The 23,416-nt window shown below is 38.0% G+C and overlaps 1 protein-coding gene across 4 annotated transcripts in view; it reads right to left on the minus strand.

Moving 5' to 3' along the window:
• The window catches only part of shroom3 (shroom family member 3), a 335,910-nt gene that overhangs the window by 67,065 nt on the left and 245,429 nt on the right, over positions 1-23,416 (minus strand). Inside the window, exon 1 of one of the 4 annotated variants that reach the window (XM_051929654.1) lies at positions 4,774-4,818. The exons of the other annotated variants lie outside the window; for them this stretch is intronic. The gene's annotated coding sequence lies outside the window, so the exon portion shown is untranslated. Of the gene's footprint in view, positions 1-4,773; positions 4,819-23,416 lie in introns of those variants that run through there. 4 annotated transcript variants of the gene reach the window in all.

The raw sequence follows: 23,416 nt of genomic DNA on the forward strand, positions 1-23,416 counted from the left end.
ATATAGTTATAATATGATAAAAAATATACTTACTGCTCTTGAGTTTAATCCAAAATTAAAAGAACTTTCAAAGTCACTTTAAAATGCAGTTTACTGGTGGAGCACGTGATAACCCCAACCAAATGATGCCAATGGGCAGGATTAACAGTTGATTGTTTGCAGTATCTTGATATTTATTTTGCATGTTTAATAGCTGCATCCTATGAAATTTCCCAACACAAGAAAAACAGGAAACTATGTATACATTTACCAGTGTTTTGTAGGTGTTGCTTAAAGCACATTTTCATACTAACAATAGAGGGATTACAGAAACACTTTGCTGAGAGCAGCAACTTTCTGAAGCTAAATCAATTGCTGTCAGCTCTTGCAGGTACTAAGTGCTCAAAATGATGACAACTGGATGGTAATTAAATCACATCTACATTGAGCAGCAATGACATTGTCACAATGAAAAAAAAAGAATTACTAAAATATTCAGCTATGTTTTTGGAAAATCTCCTTTGCTTTCAGTTGAGTAAACAGAATGTGTCACAAGTAAACGATAAATGCGGAGACATTTCCTTTGTTGACTGATTTCAGCCAATTGTTCACTTGCATTTACATTGGAATACTAGTGTCAGATCTGTCAGGAATGCTAAAAGCTACACATACAAAAATGGAAGGAGTACAGAAAGCATCAAAGTAAAATGTTTTACAGTTTGTAATATTGTGAAGTAGGTAGCTTTAAATATTGTTCAGAGTAAAGCAATACCATTTTTCCCCACTATAGTAGAACTGCACAACTTCTCACTAAAAAGTTAAGATCATCTAAAATAAATAGATAACTGACTACAAGTATAAATAACAACTTTTACAAGAACTTGCACAATCTACAAATTGGTCCAATTGAAAAGGACTAACCAAACAATATTTTCAGCATCCTAACCTCTTTAGAACATTACAAGACTGCCTTTGCAACAGTTTAAAGATTCATAAATAAAATAATTGAAATTTTAAACGGTTAACCAAGTCGCCTTCCGAACAAAAAATGGTTTCTGAAAGTCATAAAAATTAATGGATATGAACTAAACTATAAAAAATGTAAACACAAATAGCATCATTATGTGCATTAAAGACTTTGAAAAGGTCTAATACACACTATTGACTGCACATCTGTATCTACATAAATGTATCTAAAATAATAACATTCCCATATCCATTTCATCCAATTCAGGGCAGCAGTGGGCAGAGTCCATCTTAGCAGGCACTGGGCACAAGCTAGTCCATCACATAGCCCACTCACACACATGCCCACACTTACACTGGAGCTTATTTATAGTTGCCAATTACCTTAACCTACCCTTCTTTGGGAATGTTGGAGAAAAACTGAAGCACTGGGTCACATGGATTAAAACTCATACAGACATGGGATTCAAAATGCACACTGACAATTACCTTGCATGGGACTGAAACAAAGAACGCTGGATGCGTGAGAGGGCAATGCTAGCACCATGCCACTTAGACATAACTCAATGTACAGCAAGTATATAAATTGTATACACGATCAAACAGAATCTCATAATTCTGCCAAAAACTCAAAACGCAAAAGGAGAAGAAAAATATAAATAATGCCAGAATCAAACAGATGTTGCGATATAAATACTGAAGTTGGATATCCTATGTTCCTTGGCATATATTCATTATACATACATTCACATACAATAAACACCACCATTTTTCCAAGGGCCCATATTTATACAAACAGCTTACAAACAGTTCAAAATGCAGCCACTAGAATCCATAACTGTAACAAATGCAATGATCATAAGGGCTCTGCTACACTTACTCCTGTCTAATGCAGAATTTTCCATAAAACTTCTCACAGTTACTTTTGGAAAGCTCAACAACCACAACCCTGAATGCAGTATCAGTCTACACTGTTTATCCAAAATTCTAACTATACCACTATTAACTATAATTCGTTAAATCTTGTGAATCCTTCTAATTTGAACTCTTTAAACAGGTCTTTTTTGAAGTTATGTCATTTACAGATCAACTTTTTCATGCCCGCTTTTTACATCTGTTCCTCATGCTTTAACTAAAGTGCCTAAAATTATTTCTAAGCGTGCTTTACTGTATTCTATGTATGTCTTCATTTCAAATGATTTATCTGCCTCTATGTATTTGATATCATGCTCTTTTGATACTCCTCCTTGTATGTCAATATTTCATTTTATTCTGCATAGTTTGCCAGTCTGAAACTGTATTTTAATTTTGTTAACTTAGTAAAGACCTTTGTAATGGCATCTGCTCTTAATGGTGCTATATAAAACAAAGGTTGATTAATAGAGGAATAAAATACCACAACTGCTATTTTGCCAAAAACTTATAACTACAAGAGAAAAAAATACAAAAGAAAATATTTCAGAGAGTTATCCTTTAACATATGTATACACTGAATAGATAAATCTAAAAATTGCATACCCATACATTTTCAAACCCACTTAATCCAATTTGGGGTGGCTGGGGGGCTGCAGCATTTCCAAGCAGCATTGAGTGCAAGGCAGGAATTAACCCTGGATAAGGCTCTAGTCCATAATAGGGCCCGTTCACACTTAGACCTACACTGCGCCATTTTGGAACCACCAAAGCATGCATTTGAGGACGAGGGAGAAAAAATCGAGTAGCAGAGAAAAACACATAAAGAGGAGGGATGAACAAGCAAAATCCACACAGACAATTAATTTTTACATAGTTTTAATAGGACACTGAATCTGTGATGCAACATTACTAACTACTGCACCACTTTGCATATACTGTAAAATTATTATTTGTATACATAAAGATTGTGAACAGTTCACAGTATTCATGAACAATGTAAATACAGTATATCCATCCATCCATTTTCCAACCCGCTGAATCCGAACACAGGGTCACGGGGGTCTGCTGGAGCCAATCCCAGCCAACACAGGGCAGGAACCAATCCCAGGCAGGGTGCCAGCCCACCGCAGAAATACAGTATATATTCATGTGCAATGTACTGGGATAAATAAAGACAAAAAATTGAGTCTTCCTAATTTAATCAATGCTGTGCAATATCTTGAAGTTGATCCATCAAAGCATTTTCATTTGAGGACGTGCTTGGTGACAACGGTTTATGCTCAAGCCTGGTGATTGTCTGTGCTAAGTTTGCATATCCCTCCAGTGCTGGACAGACTAGCCCTGTGTAGCATAAAGTTACTAAGTGAGCAATAATGAGATTCTTGAACTGGAAAGTACAAGTATGTAATTTAACATCTTATCATTTTCAAAAGCATTTTTAATCATATTTTGAATGTGATTATCTTTGATCAGCCCATAAGACAGTGGTTAGCTGTGCTGGTTCTCAGCTCCAGAGACCTAGGCTCAGTTCTCAGCTTGGTCACTGACTTTGAAGAGTTTGCAATGTTTCTTTTTTTTCATTTTCCCTCTGGCTATTGCACTTTCCTCCTAAAAGGTGCTTGTTTGACTGCTGACTCTTTGATTGGCAAAAATGAGTGTGGGTGTGTGAATGAGTGTGTGAACTTCGATTATCAGGAATCCCATCTAGGACTGTTTTTTTTTTTGCCTTATACTGATGTAGCCGGTATAAAATCATTTATCCAGTGACAATGAATCAGAACAACAGAGTTTGGAGAAGAAATGATTAAATTAATTTCCCAGATCTTATGACAAGATGCCAAAACTACGGTACTAATAATATATTTTGTGATGAACATGTGACCTGTTAAGGACTGATTCCTGCCTTAAGTTTGATCTTGCTATTATTAGTCTCTGGTCCTTTTCATCCAATAATAAGAATAAACAAAGCTGGAAAACAATGAATGAATGAACTTGGTCACTTTATGTGTATATATTATACAGTAAGATACATGGTTAGCTAATTTGCCCTTCAATATAATGGCACATTGTCCAGGTTTGCTTCCTACGTTCTGGCTGGTGCTGCAGATATAGGCTCTGGTCTTTTACAAGATTCTGTACTGGAATAAGTAACTTGACATTCTCCAACCAACTTAATGTGATTCAAGGTCCGTGTTGACCGGAGCCTTTCCCAGCAGCAGGAAAAGGCCCTTGGACAAGACACTAATGGAATAAGTGAGATTGGAAAATGAATGTTGTGAATCCACTTGATCCACACATACTATATATGACACCTAAGTAGCTAGTTTAATAGACTGGCACCTCCTTCAGGGTTATTTCCTACTTTGCACCTGATGTTGTGCTGATAGACACCTGCCCTGAATTTGGTGGATGCAATTATGTCACTGTAAATTGCATTTATCTTTATATACATTTTGGAAAATACAATTGTGATGATTTGTAAATATGCCTAAAAATTAATACTCTTTTTTTTAATTTATGTGTCTTGTTAGTAAGGTGGAACCCACCTGCTGGAGAACTATACAACATATACCAAAAGACGTTCTTCACAGACCTAAAAAATAAGGAGGACGCATGAAGCTCCAACTAGGCACCGACGAGTTTTTTTTTTTTTTCAGAAGCAGTCAGTCAGAAATTAAAACATAATTGGCAGCAATTCTGTTGAACGATACCTAGGAGAGCAAGCAATGTGTAAACCCAAAGCACAGGGAACGCCACACTACTATTTTTGGTTGTCCTTACCAATAGAATTATGACAAAGCACGGCGCCGATCTCCGATTTGCTCAATAACTGATGAAGCGACAAAACGAGCCGGGTTCTTTTAAAACCTGAAACCTTGCGGTCAGTTCTGCTATGCGTAGGTCGGTCCTTACCTGCAAGCCAGCGCCTCAGACGCGACCGTCCTCCCCTGCTGCTCGCGCAGATGGCCTCGAGCGAAATCGAAAGCGTCCCGCTCCCACCTCCGCCTCCCACTTTTGGTGAGGGAGTGTCGGGCGGGATGAAAGGCGCCACGCCCATTTTTGCTGAACTGTACTAACTAAGGGTGCTTCTCAGAATCACACGAGGACAGACAACAGCGCTTAACACTCTTGGTGCGGGCTGTCGCTCCTGGACTTATCTGTTCGGTTTCTTCTGCCTTGTCCCGATATCACTCGTGCAAACTTAACATCCGTAGAAAGGGCAATACGATTAGTGATGACAGCAGACGGTCTGTCTGTTCTACACGCTCCTGAGTTGTAAATTGTGAACACTGCGGGTTAAGGGTATTTCCCTACGTTCGCTCAGCTGCTACTGCTTTAGTAAAAAAAAAACGGTTGCTACTAAATATAAAGATTGTGCATAGGTCGCTCCTAAAATTAATGTTCAGTCCAAGCTTAGTCTAAATGCACCTTATTTTAAGTTTCATTTTTAACCGGAGACTATACCCACAGCATCCAACAGAAAGTAATTTAACTCTCGAATGGACAAGACGCCAATTCACTGAAAAGTAAAAATACACACATACTGTGTGAGGCAGGATTACACTGGAATCACCAGTTAACCTCAGATGCATGTTGTTTTTTGGAAGAAAACTGGATAAGCTGGAGAAAAACCCACAATCACACAGAGAGGACATGCAAACTCTAAACATGCAGTGCCAGATACACAGGCTGGGCATTTCATCCTTGTCCATCAATCTTTTTTCTTATAGTGCTTTCTGTTTTGAACCACTCCAAGCCACTTGACAAGTGCAGAGTTATAGTACAGTTGTTTACATGTATTTTGAGCAAGGGAAGGTGATATGACTTGCTCAGTGTCACACACGTGGACTGAAGCAGCAACCTTATGGGTTAAAGTCCAATGCTTTAGCCACTAAACATACCAGGCAGGCAATGCTGCGTAACAACTATTTTCGTTCCAGCCTGACCAATTAGTCTAATTACTGTAATCAAGTATTGCTTCAGCTTGTAGACTGCACAGAGTTTTGATATACTTAAAAATTAAACTAACCATTGAAAAATGTCCACTTTTTAAATTAAAATATTATTTTGCTTATTTTAGGACTTTATCGGTTCAATTGAACGTATTTAATTTGCCATCCTGAAATAACAGCTTTTGATACTAAACTGCTGTATACAGAATGTTCTTTGTCAGGCATATAGAAGTGCTGGACATCCATTATGAAGTATTTGCTACTGAGATTCAAGATACTTATGCTAAAATCAAACTACCTTACAGTATGTTAAAAGCTGCTATTGCTGAGGTGCTAGTTGGCAATCAAAATTGAATCGTGTCTCGCTCATTACTTTGGTTTTTTCAGACTTCTGCTTAAAAAAATATACCGGTAACTGTCTTTTGGCATATTCCATTCAAATTAGTCAGTTTATATATTAAGCAAATGTTGTAAGATTTACAGAATAACATCTGTCTAATGCTTATCTTGACGTATACCTGTCAATCATGCAATTTATAACAATGCTGAAGAAGGCTAATTTCTTATGAATAACCTCTGTTCCCAAGTCCTCACAGGTCGTGGAGATGGAAGATCAACCACAAGCTACAATATTCCCAGGCAGCAACTGCCTGCCCTGTCTGCAGCAACTTCTGCTTTGCATGGCCTGTAATTTTACATGTGTGAAGGTATAAACTTACAAACACTGCATTCATTGACATGTTTGTTATTTTGCAAAAGTGACAGAATCATGCATTATATCACATATTTGACATCAACCTGCAGCACTGTATTGTACAATGGTCAGGGAGGCAATGGGAGGTCATTTGACCTGGCCAAAATATTCCTCTTTCCACATCTGTTACTAATTTGGGTGTTAGAATGGACTCCCAACTTACTTTTGACACCCACATCAAATATCTCTGTAAGTCATCTTTTTACCATCTCAAGAACATCGCCAAACTCCGCCCATTACTCACCCTGGCAGATGCAGAGAAGCTCGTCCATGCCTTTGTCTCTTCCAGGCTGGATTACTGTAATGCACTCCTCATTGGGATTCCTGGCAAGAGTATCCAGAGACTCCAGTATATTCAGAACAGCGCTGCCAGGATCCTGATGAGGGTGCGAAAGTATGATCACATCACCCCAATCCTGAAAACCCTTCACTGGCTCCCTGTTTCATTCAGAATAGAGTACAAGGTCTCCCTTCTTACCCATCAGTGCATTTATGGACATGCCCCTCTTTATCTACAGGAACTCCTTACCCCCCATAACTCCTTACGTTCCCTCCGCTCTGTACTCACTAACACTCTTCAAGTCCCAGAACTAAGCTCAGCAGCATGGGTGACAGGGCGTTTTCATCGGTGGCGCCGAGGCTGTGGAATGCCCTCCCTGATTACCTGAGAGCCCCACAGTCGACTGAGGCCTTTAAGCGAAACCTAAAAACTCATCTTTTTAGAAAGTCATTTTGTTAAAGTATTTTATAGACTCTTCTGTTCTTTTTTTTATTTTATTATTCTATTTTTACTCTGTAGCACTTTGGGATTGCTAAAATATAAAGTGCAATATAAATAAAATTTATTATTATTATTATTCATTGCTGACAGGCATATACACTATATATCTTATTGTACAGTACTTATACATTGCAAGGTACTTACTTCATTATTAGTCTTAAGAGCCTAATTATGAAAATACATATCAAGCTCTAAGTCATTCTTTGCTTTTGATGTTGTATTATCTACAGGTCTTTAAACAGAATGCTGCTTCTTGGCCCTTGGCCCATACTAGTGATATAACCTTCTGTGTACTGGTTAGCATTGTCAAAACCACATAGCTTTCCAAAGGGACTGAAACCCTTCAGTCTCACAACCATACACTTCTAATGTTGAACTGCATGATTTACCTAATATTAAAAAATATAATTTCTTGTACTATAGTGACCTTTACCATTACACATATGGATTTAAAAATTCTGCTTTAAATATAATGATTCAGTTAAATTTATTTTTGTATAGCACTCTTCACTAAATACAGGCTCAGAGCACTTGAACAAGTTTCCAGCTATAATGCAATGAAAGAAATAATTAAACCATACAAAATGTACATACATGAACACAGAAAACAGGATAAACACACAGTTGAACAGAGCTAATTAATATAAATGTGCTGAACATAAAATCATTAAATATAAGTCCATTATAAGAACTGAGATATGGCAGTTAACAAAAGAGGAGAGGAAAATAAAAAGACCAGTCAATAGCTTTAGAAAATACATTTTGGGATTTCCATGGTGTAGTTTTAAACAGACAAAGTCACAGTCCAAGTGTGACAAGTCACAGAGCAATAAACTAACTGGACAAATGCAGTGCTTTTAATGTTGCTTACTGTTTGTATGATTAACCTTCATTTACTGTCATGCTATATTTTACTTAACAGGATGCTTTGTATAAAATCATCTACTGAATATTTTAAATGAAATGTATTAGGAATGTTGTCTCAATATATGGTCAATCAGGGGGCTATCAATATGCTAGTTGCTGAGGTAATACATTAGGTCTTGTATTCAATTCTACAGGTATACAGTATTTACTAAGTCAAAAGTTTTATGACACCCACATGTTTCCAGTTTTTATTGACTTTTAAAGGTTAGAGGTTAAAAAGTTTAGGTTACCAAAACCTGAAAAATAATGTAATTTTCAGAGTTATACAAAAAGAACATCAGGTGTACATTTTTTCATGGAACAAATAATGGATTGATGATTTATAGCTTTTCTGCAACCTTGGAAGTTAATTAATTTCTGAAAGTTGATGTAAACAATTTGTATGGGGGTCCCAGCTTTTGATGATTAATCTCTGTATAAAAGTAAAAACAAACTGTATTGCTACACCCTCTGATGCGTTATTTGGACAATATTGAACTGTACGTTGCTATCATAATGGCTAGAAAAAAGGAATTAACAAAAGACTATTATAAGTGCAGGTCTTTCCTCTGGAGAAATAGCAAATAAATCAAAGGTGTCAGTGAATACAGTTTCCTACACCATCAAAAGGAACTTGGAAACTGAAAGAAACTCTGACGGGAACAAGTGTGGCAGACCCAAAGCCACAAACAGATTCAGAGGACAAGTTTCTGAGAGTCTGCATATAATTCCATGTTACTGCCCCTTGTCTCACTGTGGGACTGCTGAAAAGAGAAACAAAAATTAAGCAAAATACAGTCGGGCTAAAAAAGGTGTCTTCTTAAGTATACAAAGAAAAAATATAGATTAAATCTGGTTATTATTATCTCTTTTTTAAAATAACATGAACAAGAGACATATGAGAAATCAGTTGTTTCCTCATCAGTAAAAGCAGTTACTTTGGTGGTGTCACTTAGGAAGGAGAAGCATCCTGGCCCAACAATGCCTTAATGGATCTTGAAAGAGCCTTTTAAGTGGGGCTGATTACTTCTTAAAGAAATAATGCAGATGTTAGAGCCTACTAAGAACAGGAAGCCCACATAATTAGGCCATCCTTGTAAGTTTGGATGGTTTGTTTTTAATATTGTACTGTATGTGCTGCACATAGTGCCTTGCTTGTTGTTACCTGACATAGTTGTTGTAGACTGGCTATCATGCAAAAAATAAATGCACTTTGTGCTGTGCGTATCTATCTGTGAATACAATACCCTACAAGGAATTACATATGAGAGCAGGGAGCCACTTTACCTTAGTGAAATAGGTGAATACAAGATTAACAGAAATAACAAACTTAAGTTCCAGCAGCACATCATTGGCTATTATTAGTAATTTACTGACATACACACAAAAGACACTTGTTCTGGTAGGACCTCATAGATGGAGCTTTAATACTTTATCCCTTTCATTAACAACTCTGTTGAAAGCCAGATGATAGATCATCACATCTCTGCAGTGAATACTTTCGTCCGTTTTAAATAGCAGCATAACTCACATATTACTCTGTCACATTAATCCTTATGGTAAAATAAAGGCTTCAGAAACAATCCTAAGTGGAGGGCTGTCAAGAGGCAGAGGTCACAAAATCAAAAGCTAGCAACACATAACCATAAAAGCGCTAAGAAGGTATGTTCTGGTGTTGTATGACTTCAAATAAAGGAAACTGTATTGTAAATGTTCCAAAACATAAACTGTTTTCTAAGAGAGAGAGATATACTGATGATAAATACTTTCAGTCTAGATGAATTAACACATTTCTTTACAGCTCTGCCTGGTGGTATTTGCACCATATCCTCACAATCCTACACTACGTAATGCAGGTTTAGAAAATCAATGGATTTATGTTGTTGTCAGTGGATCACTACTTGTACTGAAAAAATGATCACCTTTAGACTGTTGCCCTTACAAGAAAACTCATTTGCTTTGCAAAGAAGGCATCTGTATGATGTAAGAGGAAAATGTATTGCTGTTAAATTCAGTTTACGATCAAACTGGCAACTTAACTTACTCTACTCATGTAGCCAATAACTGACTTTTGGCAGTTTTAGCTGAGGATCAGGCACCTTTATGTTACAGTCCAGACTCCCCCACATTGGATAAATTGTTAAAATAAGTGAAAAAAACACTTGAAGGAAACTGTCTTGGCTTTAGACCCCAGTCAAACAGGCTAATGCTTAAAGAGGAAGTGACCTGGAAAAACTGTTACTGACATCACCCAAAATAAAGCATTTGTGTTTTCTTGTAGGTTTCGTGTACAATGTTGTTCTCTTTTGCTTTAGAGGGATAAAACCCCAAAGGCCATCTGATCAGACTAGTATTGCCTAAATATGTATCTTGCAGGAGAGAAATTTGATTTTGATTTTAGGTTGTTGCCATGTTTTTGGCTTAAAGACCATCAAGTCAAGTCAAGTTGGGGAGCACGCACTGGTACAGTGTGTTGCCGAACCCACTACACAACGAAACATCTCGGGATCCTCAGGCAGACACACGGTCCAGTCCCACCCTCCAGAAATGACCCTCTATCTGCCGCGGCCAGGTGTTACGTGGGCGGCCCCTTGGCCTGGTCCAGCCACTCGGATCCCCAACAATGAGGATCCAACGAGCTGGATCACCCTTGGGGAAACGCTCCACATGGCCGTAGTGCTGTAACTGACGCTCCCTCACAATGCAGGTAATGTGCCTCATTCGGGACTCCACGAGCAACCGCTCATTCGACACAAAGTCAAACCAATGGTACCTAAGGGTGTTCTGGAGAGACACAGTACCAAAGGAGTCCAGTCTTCGTCTGAGGTCACTGGATGGCATCCATGTCTCGCAACCATATAGCAAGACAGGAAGTACCAGGACTCTAAAGACTTGGACCTTCGTCCTTTTGCATAGATATCGGGAGCGCCACACACCCCTTTCCAGCGACCTCATGACCCCCCATGCTCTCCCAATCCGTCTACTGATTTCATAGGAAGAGTCACCAGAGACATGAATGTCACTGCCAAGGTAAGTAAACCTCTCGACAAGGTCGACACTCTCTCCGCAGACAGACACACTGCTGATGGCTGTGCCCAAGAGGGCATTCCTGGGACCATACTGGGAAAAATAAGTGTCTCTCACTTTCACTGGCAATAAAAAAAAGATTAAAACAGAAATAGCCTCACACAGTAAAACATAGTGTAAATTACACTAGAAAATAAAAACTGCAATTTCAGTTTTGTTTAATTTTAAATGCTCATGTTTATGAATTCATGTCATGCAGTCAATTTTTATGGATACATTTTCAACTTCAGGTTTTTTATGTTAAACTATGAATGTGTCTCATATGTGATTATCTGATTAAAACATCTGGTTTATGAAGAAATCTAATATAAACCCTAAACCCTTGCTTGTATCTGTTATCTATACATAGTACTATAGTTTGTTCCATTTACTCCTATAAACTCTGCATTTCATTTTTTGCAAGAATTGCATTTTTTAGCCTTTATGCAGTATATCATAATGAAATGTTGCTAAAAAATAAACATATATCTGTCCAACCAGTCATTTTTAAAATCCATTGCAGAACACACATTAGTACCTACAAATTGGATAATGTATTTTGTTGGTTTTTAACATAATAGCAGGAATGAGCAACATAAATAATTTAAGTTTTTTCACAACATGATTCCATGACAATCTATTTTGTTTTGTTTGTCTACACTCACATATTAAATGCTATCATGTACACCAAAATGAACTGTGGAATATAGTGCTCTATAGCGCCCCTTGAACCCACCAGACAGACGTCCAGGACACACGTTTAAAAGCACCAAGAATACTTCCTTTAATATTCTTCTATAAAGTGCACAAAACACTGCACACTCCACAATTCTTCCAATAATGATACAAAATCAATAATCAATAACACAATCCTCCAACTCCCCAGCAGCTCCGTCACAGTCCCACCCAACTCCGGCTCAATCTGCTGGGGTTTCCCAGAGTCCTTTTAAAGTCCATAACCCGGAAGTATAACATATTAATAAAAAGACAGTACGCACAGTGGTAGTGCTGCTGCCTCGCAGTAGGATGACCAGGGTTCATGTCCCAGATCCTTCCTTTGTGGAATTTGCATGTTCTTTGCAAATCTGTGTGTGTTTCCTCCTACAGTCTAAAGACATGCAGGTTAGGTAGATTGGCATTTCCTAAATTGATAAGAAAATGAAAGGATGGAAGAAAATAATTTTTTCTATCTCTACTGGCCTTGTTTGTTGTCACTAGGACCCACACTGGCACTAACTAATGCTAAACTATGTGTCAGTTTTTCACTGAATGAAGTAATGTTTATTTCAGCCTTACAGTCTAAAATAAAATATAGTGTTGTCATTTAAACCAAGACAATTATATATTTTTGTCATTAGCTGAACAATGTGAAACATGCAGTGCCCAGCCCAGATATTAGCCTGGAGTCAGATTATGACTCGTAGTTAGTTCACTTGAAACAAAACTGCATACACATCGCCTGCTTAGTCATCTGGTGCCTTCAGTCAGATACGTCCAGAAAAAAAACTTCTGAGTCACATTACAATTTTATGAACTGTAAAAACTGAAGGTGTATGCCAGGTGAGATTAACAGTATAGGTTTGGAATGAGAGAAAATGTGAATATTTGATCAATTTACTAGACCTTTAAAGCACAACTGTATCAGTTTTGTTTTCCATTTACATTGAAATCGAATAGTCAAACCTGCTTTTTTATATTTTATCAAGGGATGAAATTTCTAGCCAATGAAAGTATTCAGCCATTACAAAGTAGTCACTGTAAATATATTAAATATGCTGTGAACCTCAACAGGAAAAGCAAATGGGAAGATGAGATGAAATACATTACATATATCAAAACACCTATTATTGCCATAATCTTATCTTGCTGAATTTTAGATATGGATGTACAGTAATGCCCAAATGTCTTCAATAACTTCAGAAATGATGTGAAGAGTCAAATCCTTAAACTACACTAACTATACTGTATCATGGTAATAAATCTGCTATGAGTGCCCAGGTTTTTTGTGACAATTAGGAAGAAATAATAGAGATCAATTGATAGTTTGCTAAAACTATCCTCGCCAAACCATTCACTAACAAGAAGCTGGTTATTTTTCTGACAGGCAATAATGGGCTACTTGACATATCCAGTGCTGCCCAAATGCTTTTTAGGTACAGAAAGTTAAGCCACAATCTTGCCTGTGGTACACCCAAAACACATAAATTCCTATTTTTGTAGCTGCATTATATGCTCAACTCTCGCACACACTCAGCCTGTCACTACGACTAAAGACATGTGAGTCGCAGACTAAGTATGTCAGACTTAATGACTGATTTCACAGAAGGTCACTATGGCTGAGTCTGACTTGCTATGATCATAGAAATAAAGTTCACTGTTGAAAATTGTTAGGAAAAGTTGTGTGACAGGGCATTTACACATTACGCTTGTCTCAAGTAGTGCTCCTATTTACTGCTACTTATAGCTGCTCAATAACAAATTTTTTCATCATTACAAAAACTTCTTTCACCACTCATTACTCCATTATTGAGTTTAGTTCTACCATCTAATTTTCTGTTCTTATGCATTTATTAGATTTCCTTTTTGTTTTTTTAGGTTTATGGCCCATTATGATTTAAATATTTGTAAGAGTTTTTGACTAAGCATTTGCCTGCTCCTCTCTTTATGCTATACATTTATTAACAGCTTTTACAGTTTACATGAACGGTACTAAGAGGAAATGGTTCTCAGGTTTAAATGCTGTCTCAGTGAAAGATGGATCAAGTTCAGTGCCAAGTCTAACTAATCCATAGCTGGTCTTGTTTTGGCCTTGTTTCTCCTCAGTTTGCTAAGCTGACCATCCAGTTGCCCATTAATGGTGGCGTGTCATCAATTTCAAACATTATTCACTTTGAATGTATGAAAATGCACTGAATTCCCAATATGGAAAGTACTGAAAACAAGATTTACATGTTAGTAGAATCATAATGGAAGCCTAATTGCCTCTTTATATCTCTTTTTCCAGTTAGATGTAGATAATACAGAACAGTTAATACTTTCCATTCATTATGTATCCAGCTTTTTTTATAACCGAATTAATCCAGCAGTCTCCAAAGTGTATAAAATAACCTAGTTACAAGCAGGACAATCTCTATCTTTATATATAATACGCTACCGTGGCTGTCCGTTTGTCTGTCCAGGATTTTAAATCACCTGTAGCTCGCAAACCATTTGACACATTGACCTGAAATTTGGTACACATATACTATGTGACATCTACTATCCGCTGATGATATGATTGACCTCCAAGGTTATTCCTCTTTTTATTTTTATTTTATTGTAGAATCAACTTGTAGCAGCGGCAAGCAGGGTGGCAGTGCGGCACATGTGTATGGGCGCCGTTCTCATCCCTACCACCTTCGGCGTCATTTCCCCTACCTCTTCATATCTTAAATCATTCTTGTGGCAGATTGAAGACTTAAGTGCCAGCTTAAGTGAAAAATTAAAGAAAACGTACTAAGTAATTGCAACACAAACACTGACTTCATCAGTTTTAAAAAGAAAAGATCCTGATGAAGAAGAGAAGAAGCAGGCCATTAGGGTGGAGAAAAGAAGAGCTGCTCAGGAAGCAGCAAGTGCATCAACCTCTGAGCCAGCGAATGCTAAACTTACAGAGAAAGAGTCTGAAAACTATGAATGCTCAAGTCAAGTGTATTCACTGCACGTTATCATGCAGTGCGCCATTACTGGTATAATACATATTGTGAGAGATCTCATATCAAATCTGGAGGATACTCCCAAAGTTACCTCCCGAACTCTCTGAAGCAATGCAGTATGAAAGAAACTATCAACACTTTTCGAAACAAGGGGCAGAGCAACAATGCACACCTAATAAAATTCTGGAAGTGGATGAAAGTAAGAGCCACAAAGGCAATTACAGGATATCAGACAAAGAGTATGCAAGAAGAGTTGGGGCCAATGGAAGCACAGCTGTTGTGGTTGCTCCCAAATTTACTGGTATCTGTTGACTGTGCCATTGACAGTGATGTGGTTGCAGAATTAATAGCAGTCTCTTTGTGTACTCTCTATTTCGTGTAGATATTAAGGCAATTTCTTAATTAGAGCCACTGACTCTGTACCATTTTACTGAAGATTAATCGTTAAGTATATGTTGATTTGTATTACGCAATATAAGTACTTCTAGGCATAGCTGGTCTTTCTCTGTGCCGTTGATTTAAACATATTTGATTCAGTATCACACTATATTTCAGTCAAAATATAAATATAAAACATAGTTCCTATAGGGCGGCACGGTGGCGCAGTGGGTAGCGCTGCTGCCTCGCAGTTAGGAGACCCGGGTTTGCTTCCCGGGTCCTCTCTGCATGGAGTTTGCATGTCCCTGTGTCTGCGTGGGTTTCCTCTGGGTGCTCCGGTTTCCTCCCACTGTCCAAAGACGTGCAGATTTGGTGCATTGGCAATCCTAAATTGTCCCTAGTGTGTGCTTGGTGTGTGGGTGTGTGCCCTGCGGTGGGCTGGGATTGGTTCCAGCAGACCCCCGTGACCCTGTAGTTAGGATATAGCAGGTTGGATAATGGATGGATAGTTCCCATATTATATAATAGCATATAAGTGTTTTTTCATGTCTGTAACAGTCTGTCTAATGTGTGTGGAATTCATGTTGTAACTTCACCCACCATACTAAGTCTGTTAAACCTACTCACAAGGTGGTCTACATTAGTACGAAACATTTTTCCCCTTCTCAGACTCCAAGTCTGCAACTGCACTTAGTCTTCGTCTTGGTCCACTGCTAGTCTGCAGCATTATTACCATAAATATGATTTTCCCGAGATGATAGCACACTGCAACTGACCCTAATATTGAATTTTTTTCAGACTAGTTTTTAGCATGCTTCAGATATCAAACCCAACTCATTTCTAAAGAATGCTGCCAGAAGCTCTTGCCTTTACTCTCTTATGTGCAGTTACCCAAAAATGTCCAACCTGGGGGAGGAATGGGCACATAAGCCAGGCAGGTATAGACTAAGCACAGGCTGATAATTAAAGAGTGTAGTTCATACTTCCTATCAACAGGATAGATCATTTATTTTTTATTTCTGCACGAAGAATAGGAATATGTTGCAGAAATCATTAGAATTACAATGAAAATAGACAGTGTGATCACCTGTGTGCTCCAAAGTGCAATGTCCAACAGCTTATAGCCAGTCTATTAACAAAACAAGTCATGACCATTTATACTATGAGAGGTTTTCAATGTTTTTGATCTTAAAAAAACATTTCTGGTCTTTTAAATAATAAAAATATAGTTGAAAAAATATTTTTTCAGCTATTATACTGTATAATACATACAGGGTATACTATTACTTAGTGACAGGCAGTGTGAATCGGAAACTGCTGCAGGGAAAGTACAACATACATTGTATGTTGTGTTTCTGTAAACATTCCACTCATCCCTGCCTGCATAAATGGAAAAAAAGTGTAGCAAAACAATCAAAGGCACATTCTTAATATGATGGAACTTGTTAGTGCCCAATTATAGTATTTTTATTATAGAAGTGCATAAATTGAACTAAATAATCATAAACAACTTTAAATAATGCATAAAGTAAGGACAAAAATAAAACTTACATTTAATCTTCAAGAGTTATTTAAGCCAAAGTGATATTAATGCCACAGTGCCAACTGTGAAACTGTTTCTCACAATCAACCTGAGGTTCTGATTACTGAAATTTTAGTCAAACCAGTCTACTGAGCTGATTGTCATAATGAAGAAAAGAAAGCAGTAATTTATAATGTTTAGGAATTACAAAATAACTTAAAAACTCAGGAACTGATAAAAAAATGATTAATTAAAAAAATAATAATAATAATTTTAACAGAATACTTACTATTTTTTATATTACACTTGAGATCTACTGTTGACTACCCCACAACTATTCAGCATTTTTCCATCACTATGCAACATGTTTAATGCGTTTTCGTTCTTTATTTTATTTTGAGAAATAGGACTGAGAAATGTTATATACAGTATCAGAGAATGACCAAGACTAGAAGACCATCCTGTTTTTTTCTAACAGCACATTCAGGATGCACTTTCAAGTCTTTGACAGAACTCGATGCCTGCATTTTAAATTAGGGCAAGTAAATTAAAAGACAACTGACTTTAGAAGCCAGAATTCACAGTGATCATACGTCACTGCACTGAGCTAGGCACAAGAAAGGCCAAAAGATTAATGGAAGCAAAGACTGAAAAAATATGGTATCACCACATTTGACCTTTAGGAAAACAAAATGTTGTGGAAATTCCGATCTCTGCCTAATAAATTTAATTTAAATGTTGGTCGCATTTTTGGTGTAGCCATTATAAAAGCTTTGACTGAGAGACAATGGCTGCTTTAGCAACCTTCTAGCAGCTTGAAAAATTCCACTCTGGTAAAAGTTCTGAAATAGCTAAGTCCATTAACTTGAAAACCTGAATAATAAAAATACCAATAAAGGTTTTTTTGTTTTCATCTTGTATTGTTTTGTTATTGTTTCTCTTATTCAGAATTTATCTTTTGTCAGTTTTCCTCCTTAATTACCTTAATTTAAACAGTGCCCAAAGCATTGCATTAGGAGGTCATATAAAAATTCCTGAGGGTGATAGTTGATAAATCTATCTCAGCATAGTTGTCTTAATAGTTCTGAAAAACTCCAATTCTGTTATTTTTCAATGCTGATACCAAAGTTGTATTTACTGTGCCCAAGTGTTTTTACTCTACAAAACTTCACTTCCTGTCAATGCCAAGTTTCTTTTTGTGGAGTAGTTTTCCTATAGCAAGTCTGAAATTCTATACCACTACAACAGTATCAGTAAACTGCATCTGTCATTTGACAGAATTGCGCAGTATGAAAAATGTAAATGGTATTTTGAGCTATGTCTGCAGGCAAATACAGAATTCTATATTTGTTCTGAGATTATGTTGTTTAAACACCACAAAATAAGATAGCATGAAAAACACATCAAAAATGATAGGGTGAAATCCAAATCCTTGTTACCCTGTCTGTGTTTAAACTGAATACATTTCAACTGCCTTTGTCCATGAATTAGATTACCCAGGTACAGAAAACAAACTGATGGATGAATAGTTATTTTATAGTGGATATATAAATGTGGAACACTTTCATTTGATTTCCTTTATGCACATTTTGTTCTTGGTAGAAGCGTACATCCTACTGCATCTATACTGTTTTACTTGCCTGATGCTACTATTACTAGTAATAATTTGTATTTGTGCCGTCTACTTAGACTGTCATGTATTGGTTACTCAGGTTTAATATATGGATAGCTGTAAATCTATCATCTTCACAGAATTTTGCATGTTCTTCATATGTCCACAAATATTTTCTCAGGATAGTCTGGTTTCCTCCCTTGTCCATTTTGCTGGCTCAGAGAGAGACATTTGCTCAAGTGAAGATGTCCACCAAACTCATGTTATTATGTATTGCAGCATCAGCGCCAAGCGCCACAATGAATGGATTCTTTGCTCCTTACATGGCTTTTTGAGGTGGTTCACCATTCTTAAAAGGACTGTTTGACTTATGCTGCACTAGTTGGAAAAAGTACCTGCAACTGGGCAGAGTTTGCTGTTTTTATAGGTGCTCCTGCTATTGATGATGTAATGCCTGCTCAATCTTTTGGGGACTCATCCCTGGCTGATATAACTTGTTCTGTGCCATTGCAGTACTAAGCTTGCATACATATTCACCTGTCCCTGAATAAAGTTATTGAAATGCTGTTTTTATTAAAGAACCCTAATGTAATCACATATACAGTGCATCCGGAAAGTATTCAACACAGCGCATCACTTTTTCCACATTTTGTTATGTTACAGCCTTATTCCAAAATGGATTAAATTCATTTTTTTCCTCAGAATTCTACACACAACACCCCATAACGACAATGTGAAAAAAGTTTACTTAAGGTTTTTGCAAATTTATTAAAAATAAAAAAATTGAGAAATCACATGTACATAAGTATTCACAGCCTTTGCCGTGAAGCTCGAAATTGAGCTCAGGTGCATCCTGTATCCCCTGATCATCCTTGAGATGTTTCTGCAGCTTAATTGGAGTTCACCTGTGGTAAATTCAGTTGGTTGGACATGATTTGAAAAGGCACACACCTGTCTATATAAGGTCCCACAGTTGACAGTTCATGTCAGAGCACAAACCAAGCATGAAGTCAAAGGAATTGTCTGTAGACCTCCGAGACAGGATTGTCTCGAGGCACATATCTGGGGAAAGTTACAGAAAAATGTCTGCTGCTTTGAAGGTCCCAATGAGCACAGTGGCCTCCATCATGTAAGTGGAAGAAGTTCGAAACTACCAGGACTCTTCCTAGAGCTGGCCGGCCATCTAAACTGAGCGATCGGGGGAGAAGGGCCTTAGTCAGGGAGGTGACCAAGAACCCGATGGTCACTCTGTCAGAGCTCCAGAGGTCCTCTGTGGAGAGAGGAGAACCTTCCAGAAGGACAACCATCTCTGCAGCAATCCACCAATCAGGCCTGTATGGTAGAGTGGCCAGACGGAAGCCACTCCTTAGTAAAAGGCACATGGCAGCCCGCCTGGAGTTTGCCAAAAGGCACCTGAAGGACTGAAGAAAGAAAATTCTCTGGTCTGATGAGACAAAGATTGAACTCTTTGGTGTGAATGCCAGGCGTCACGTTTGGAGGAAACCTGGCACCATCCCTACAGTGAAGCATGGTGGTGGCAGCATCATGCTGTGGGGATGTTCTTCAGCGGCAGGAACTGGGAGGACTAGTCAGGATAAAGGGAAAGATGACTGCAGCAATGCACAGAGACATCCTGGATGAAAACCTGCTCCAGAGCGCTCTTGACCTCAGACTGGGGCGACAGTTCATCTTTCAGCAGGACAACGACCCTAAGCACACAGCCAAGATATCAAAGGTGTGGCTTCAGGACAACTCTGTGAATGTCCTTGAGTGGCCCAGCCAGAGCCCAGACTTGAATCCGATTGAACATCTCTGGAGAGATCTTAAAATGGCTGTGCACCGACGCTTCCCATCCAACCTGATGGAGCTTGAGAGGTGCTGCAAAGAGGAATGGGTGAAACTGGCCAAGGATAGGTGTGCCAAGCTTGTGGCATCATATTCAAAAAGACTTGAGGCTGTAATTGCTGCCAAAGGTGCATCGACAAAGTATTGAGCAAAGGCTGTGAATACTTATGTACATGTGATTTCTCAGTTTTTTTTATTTTTAATAAATTTGCAAAAACCTCAAGTAAACTTTTTTCACGTTGTCATTATGGGATGTTGTGTGCAGAATTCTGAGGAAAAAAATGAATTTAATCCATTTTGGAATAAGGCTGTAACATAACAAAAGGTGGAAAAAGTGATGCGCTGTGAATACTTTCTGGATGCACTGTATGTCCCATGTTAGTCATAGTAGACACAAGTTTTTAATACATCCAGATCTTACCTTCGTAATTGTGGATGTAGCTTGAAACATATAGTTTGAAGCCTTTCTCCTTTTTAGCTCCTCACGTTTGGCACAATGTCTGAATAATGTGACTTTCATTGTTTCCCATAAGTCTAGGTACATCTTGAAGCGATCGAGTGAAAAACGCCATAACTAGTCCGTTTTGATATCAGCGCCAGAAGTGCAGTAGCTGGCTGACACAGAATCCGGAATAGAGTGTGCATATAACCTATTGCTTTTAGGCTGGGGGACCTCCAAACCTAAAAGGTCCCTTCATCAGACCTTCAAAAAATAAGCCACAAAAACATATATTTCAATTTTTGAAAACAGCAAAAATATTTGTGCATGTTCAGGTTAACAAAACAGTGAGAATCTGCAATGTCGCATTGCATGACATAACATGTAACAGATGGGTGGGTGCTGTAATTCTTGAAATTTGCAAAAGTTAGCAAGTAGAAAATGAAGAGTTGCATCATGATAAAAAAGAAAATAAACTCTGCTCAAAGGAAGCGACTGGCACAAAAAGCCATTGCCAAACTGTACATACTGTAACATAACACCTGTGCCTTAATCATCAATAACCAGAGATTACTGTACGCCAAGAGACTCGAGCATCACAACAAGCTCGATATGGGAGAGGAGTCTTCTTCTCCTTGTTCTCCTAGCTCAGCTCTTCCCATTGTAGATTACCTTGAGACTATTAATAAAGATGTGCAGAGCAGCCTGATGGTCCCAAACCCAGTTAGAAATAACAATATGGTAAACAATAACTGAGTTCTCAAAATGTTTCAATGTTTCCCCAACTGCAACAAGCTGGCCAGTCTCAGCATGAGTTTAATTTAATCTGATATCTGAGAAAGAGTGGTTGGGAGCTTGCACTGATAGCGTGTTGCCGTACTCATCACACGCCCAACCCCCTGGATTGGGATCCGAGTGCAGCAGGTGACACCTCAGCACCACACTGGAACAGCGTTAGGATTTTTTTTTATACGGTGACTGGAGTGCCAATCCTGCCACTAACCAACAAGTTTTCCCTTTAAATTGGAGGACCTGCTTACAGGGCTATATGCAGATTAACGTCATACCCAGGACAAAGCAATTGCAGGTACTGTACCAGAGAAACCATTTGTTTTAATATTTGACTGACTTCAGCAGAGAAGTAGGTGAGCTTGAAATACTGTAGTATACCAATACAGCATTTTTCTAGACAGTGATGACAAAACAAGTGTTACAGGCAGTACAAGTACAGGTCTAAGTTCACTATGTTTAGGACTTTTGTTATATTTTCATTGCAGTTTTTATTATGGTTAATAGTTATGATCAAACTTGAAGTGTCCTGATTTTGTCTATTAAATTTGTGAAACTATTATTATTATTGTCATTTATTCCTTTGAATGAATGCCACCATGTTGTTGTTAGCAACTGCACTGTTGTTAAACCACCATGTACAACCATCTGCATTCCCAATTTTTCACTCACATTAGACAGATATCTGATATTTTTGAAGAAGTGTGATTATCAAAAAAATATGGAATCAAAACTTTTCAGAAAGGACTTACAGTGCTGTCGTAATAACTGTTTTGCATCTGAACCTGTCCCATCACTCACTCGTCAGTCCTTTGAGTCACTTATTTCTCTGTACAAAACATTGGCAGTAATAAATGCACACAAACCACAGCTCTGATCTTTTCTTTCCCGCTTCTCTTTCAATCCGCCACAACCTTACAAATTCACAGATGTTCTCCACTAAAACAGTGTGAAGTAGCGCAGAAACCATCATCCGTCTGATAAAATAGTTTTTTTTCATTTTGAACATAAGGGGCATGTTCAGGATATACATCTATACTCATATCAGGTTTGGATCACTCGTAAAATACTTGAGCAGTTGTAAGAACCCCAAGGGATGTAGTGGCACCCTGATGGGGTTGAAAATTAATGGATGGACTGGGGGAGGTTGTCTGCCAAGAGCAGTCCCTTCCCCAGTACAATATAATGGCAGTGCTTCTCTGGCATTGCTCCAGTATGGACATCCAAAGGGACCCATGGGATTCATAGTCATGAGGGACAATTCTGTTGGGGTTCTTGGGTGCAGCCAGAGAATGACTTAGGGAAAAGAACTCCCTGTTTTGAGAGGCTTTCCTCTGTATGACCTGGAAGTGTTTTCATTACTCAGTGCTGTGACACCGGAAGTAATGCTGAGACCAACATAAAACAAGCTGCTTGACCTCATCCACCAGGTGAGTTGGAGTTGGGTCTGGGGAGGACTGACAAAACTTCCCTGGGAGTTGTGATTGAAAAGAAAGAAAGAGAGAGAAGAGAGAATTGTTTTTGTGTTTAAAGAGAAGCCTTTTGTAAGGTTTTGGTGCAAATGAACCTTTTATTTAAACCCAGGACTTGTATCCAGGATTTGGGGCGCTACATCGCCCCTTACTGGCCATACAGTCAAAAAAATAAACAAAACAGATGGTCACTTTTAGCTGAATTGGGAATGTAGCCTTAAAAGACTTGCACTTCTTTAGACAATAGCTTTTTTAAGTACAACAACAACATCCAAAAAAAAGAAACGTTACATGTGTGAAGACTTTAAATATGGGGATGTTAATTAGGGGATTCATTGTAAGTA

This window comes from Erpetoichthys calabaricus, chromosome 7 (assembly GCF_900747795.2).
Source record: "Erpetoichthys calabaricus chromosome 7, fErpCal1.3, whole genome shotgun sequence".
NCBI lineage: Eukaryota > Metazoa > Chordata > Cladistia > Polypteriformes > Polypteridae > Erpetoichthys > Erpetoichthys calabaricus.